This window comes from Capsicum annuum, unplaced genomic scaffold (genome assembly GCF_002878395.1).
Source record: "Capsicum annuum cultivar UCD-10X-F1 unplaced genomic scaffold, UCD10Xv1.1 ctg33433, whole genome shotgun sequence".
NCBI classification, from domain to species: Eukaryota; Viridiplantae; Streptophyta; class Magnoliopsida; order Solanales; family Solanaceae; genus Capsicum; species Capsicum annuum.
The window spans coordinates 1-4,242 of record NW_025840208.1 but is presented as its reverse complement, the minus strand read 5'-3'; the positions used below and the strand labels follow the sequence as shown (position 1 = coordinate 4,242).

The 4,242-nt window shown below is 33.1% G+C and overlaps 1 pseudogene; it reads left to right on the top strand.

Moving 5' to 3' along the window:
• The first annotated feature begins 167 nt into the window (after positions 1-167).
• Positions 168-3,381, top strand: LOC124891284 (annotated as a pseudogene).
• The last annotated feature ends 861 nt before the right edge of the window (positions 3,382-4,242 follow it).

The window sequence follows — 4,242 nt, the reverse complement described above, 5'->3', positions numbered from 1 at the left end:
TCAATTATAGGTTGACCTTATATATTTTAAAAGTGCTTATTTTGTAAAGGATGACTTAATTAATTAATGTCTATTATGACCTAATCCTTCTCTTGATCCCACATAGTGTGCACGGGACTGCACCTTTTAATGGTTGATTTGTTCTTTTTTTTTTTTTAATTTAATTAATGATTTCTGTGATTGGAAACGAGCTTGATTTGCATATTTTATATGTTGAGGTGACATAAAGGGGTGGCTTTGACAAGGTAAATGTTTTTCCTTTTACCTTTCTTCGTATTATTATTTGATTCAGATATGATATATCTAGTTATTTATTTTCTTCTATTAAAAAATAGAACTTAAGAAGATATACAAATATTATTTTGTTGTATAAGTTGTAGCAGAGAGGAAGTGGGGAGAAGTTCAGTATTTAAGTTTTCTCCAACAATAACAAGTGCTTCATATGCATTGAGGAAACGTTATTTCACTTTGCTTCATCACTTTGAACAAGTTTACTTTTTTAGGCATGATAACTTTCCAGGTTAGTAAATTTCATGTCTTAATTTCTTTTGTACCAAGTATATGTATTTTTTTCCACATCAGTGTTCCATTTTTTTCTGTTATGAGATAAAAATTATGTGTTTATTATTAGGCTAGACATATTCAATTTTTACCTCTATCACAAGTCTCTTCTTTTGTCGTTCTCATCTCGTGGAGTGACTACACATAATGTGACATGAGGTCGAGGTACCTTTAGCATACTTTTCAACATATAACTGCTTAAGTTTCGAACCATCTATTGAAACATTTAATAATAGTAATCAAAATTATTACCTAACAAAATTGCACTTTATAAGTAATAATTAGTTCAAGGATTTTGTCCTTTAATACTAGGCTAGTTTCTATTTATTCCCATGTGCGATAACATTTATGTGTAATTACAAGGATAGACCTATATTTCAATCACAAATCATTTGTCATGAGTTTGAGATATTTTATTTTTTAATATTTGTATCAAAATATTAATCCTTAAGTTTTGACACATTAAAATATCTTAACTTAATTACCACCGAAAATTGGTCAATTCCGTGTGGAAATGGTGCTGAAATTGTGATCAAAGAGTACTGAAAATGCTATGATTTATAGCTTTATTAACTACGGATATGCATCACAATGACCTATTTGCTTTAGGATCAGCTGCATGCATCACACCTCTTTAAGGTGCGACCCGCACGACTTTGAGTGAATGTAGAATACTTCATACATCAAACTATTTTGTTTAACGTTATTCAACTGCTCACCTTGGTTGATATGTTATATTCTCTTGTATGTTTAATTAGGGTCAAGGTGTTTCCAAGCAGAAGGGACAATTGATGTAAATTTTGACTGTGGTTATTTCGTGTCCAGGAAAATGGGATCTGAAGTTCTTAGTGGAGTTCTTTACCATCCCCATCAACAAGCTCCATCATCATCTTCAAAATTAACTTAAAAAATTGCAATGCAATTGTTCCTTACAATCCACTATGTCACCACCATTCAGGGCGGAGGAACAGGAGGAGGAAAAATGGACATCCTAATCACCCAAAAGCTAGTAGGAGTGGATACAATTTCTTCTTTGCGGAAAAACGTGCCATGCTCAAATCTCTTTATCCACATAAGGGAGGGAGCTCACGAAAATGATTGGAGAATCTGGGAACAATCTTTCTCCTGAAGAAAAAATGGTAAGCATATTCAAATCAACCATTTAGTTTATTCTATATTATGAAGATTCATCAAAAATTTAGAATGATAAACTAATTATTACATAATAATGGACCATGCGCTTTCAATGAACGATATGGAAAGTGAAGATTCATAAGTCGGTCCATCTTGTTTGGGATTGTTAGACTCGAGCAATAAAATAAAAATTAAATTGTATAGTGACACTGGGAGAGTTTGATAATGATTGTTAGTCTATACATATAGGTCTATAGAAACTATGGGGTGAAAAACAAGGAAAGGTACCAAAAGGAACTTAAGGAATGTAAAGAATGAATGATGTCCACATCAGCTTCCTACTAAAGGTGACCGGCTGGCAGAAGAAAAAGAGAAAGGAGATATAATTTTCACATCAACTTGTAAATATTTGCATTGTAATGTAGTTCCAAAACTGCAACTTATTCTGAGAACCAAAAACTTGTAATAACTTAGTTAGGATAGTCCAAAACTATTTCGGAAGTGAAGTTTCTCAAAACATCGGGTTTCCTAGAATAATTCTCTTGCTTATAGATGGTTTTATTTCAAACTTCAAACCGGTGATCACTTCATAAACTCCACAATATTTAGAAAATATAGACCCCCCCCCCCCCCCCCCCCCCCCCCACCCACCCACCCAAAAGAAAAAAAAAATTACCTCTCCTTTCTTGGCACGTACCCTTTTTGCTCGTTGAAGGGGATGAGGGTTGTTTATCATCTAAATTATTCCTCTCGTCTAGCAAAGCATAATCTATTTTTGGCACGAGAATGTAATTGAAGGGCCAAACATTAGCAAAAAATCCACAACGTTTGATTGCTTATAAGAGTTATACATAGTTCACATTGCCTTAACGAATTGTTTCTTTGTTTTGCCATGAAAGAACAAGCCAAAGTTTTTAACTCTCCGCATATAACCCTTGCATCAACATTTGTCTAAAAAATTCCAACCCTTTTACCTAAAATGGTCTGATTTGGATTCACTACCTCTTTTATTATTTGGCTTATGTGGATCAAAACGTTGTGATAGCTTATGTAAGATAGTCCAAAAGTGAAGTTTCTCAAAACATTTGTTATTCTAGATTAATTCTCATGCTTATAAGGTGGTCTAGCTTATCGAAGTACTAGTTATGGAACATGTGTGTTGTACAAGTTATTCATTATCAATTGCACCATGCAAAATATCTTGAATTAGTTCTTAACTTCTTAACTTTGTTTCCTCATTGATCATCAGGATTATTGAAAGTAATAGTAATCATTTAACATCATAAGATCAACATGTATTTCATTATATTATATTTCCAAAGCTGCAGCTCTTTTTATGGATCAAAATGTTGTTATAACTTATGTAAGATAGTCCAAAAGTGTAGTTTCTCAAAACAATTGTTTTCGTAGACTAATTCTTATGCTTATATGCTTATCAAACTACAGACTGATATAATAAACTCCACCATACCTTCTACAAAAAATAACCCAAAAAAATGATACACCTAATTTTATTTTTTGATTTTTTTGAGTTTCATATATTAACTATCAGGTGTCTATACAGTGTCTATACATACAGGTCTATCAAAACTATGGGGTGAAAGACAAGGAAAGGTACCAGAAGGAACTGAACGAGTATAAAGAAAGAATGATGAGCACATCAGCTTCCTACTAAAGGTGACCGACTGGCAGAAGAAAAAGAGTAGATATAGTTTTGAAATCAACTTGTAAATTTTTGCATTGTAATGTAGTTTCAAAACTGCAGCTCATTCTGAGGATCAAAACTTTGTTATAACTTATGTAGAATAGTCCAAAATTATTTAAGAAGTGAAGTTTGTGAAAACAACTGTTTTACTAGACTAATTCTCTTGCTTAGTATAAAACTTGCTATCTATGTAGACATTGTAGTGCTAGCTTGAGTGTCTTGCTTGTAGTAGTAGTGTTGAAGGCTTCCATGTTATGGTACATAAGGTAAAGAGTTGTTCAAAGGTTAAAAAGGCTTTAAGTTTGGGGTGATGATCTTAGGTAGATTTCTGCACCTAAGTGTTGTTATCTATGCTTACTTAGCTTAGTTTTGAGGGCATCTCGTATGTGTAATGAGTAAGAAAATATACCCCCCACCAATCCCTCCCACCACTACTACCACCATCACCATAGAGAAAAATAAAAATTTACCCCTCCTTATTAGCACCCACTCTTTTTTCTCTTTGAAGGGGAGAAGAGGTGCTTATCATCCAAATTATCCCTCTCGGCTAGGAAAAAATAATCTATTTTTTGCATGAGGATGTAATCAAACATTAGCAAAAAACCCACAATGTTTGACTACTTATAAGAGTTATGCATAGTCCACATTGCCTTAACTCATTTTTTCTTTGTTTTGCTATGAAAGAAGAGGTCAAAGTTTTAATTCTCTGCACATAAACATCGCATCAACACTTGTACAAAAAACTCTGATCCTTTCTCTTAAAATGGTCAGATTTGTATTCACATTACCTCTTTAATTATTTGGAATGTCTCAAGAATTTTCACTCTGTTTTGGGCACAAAG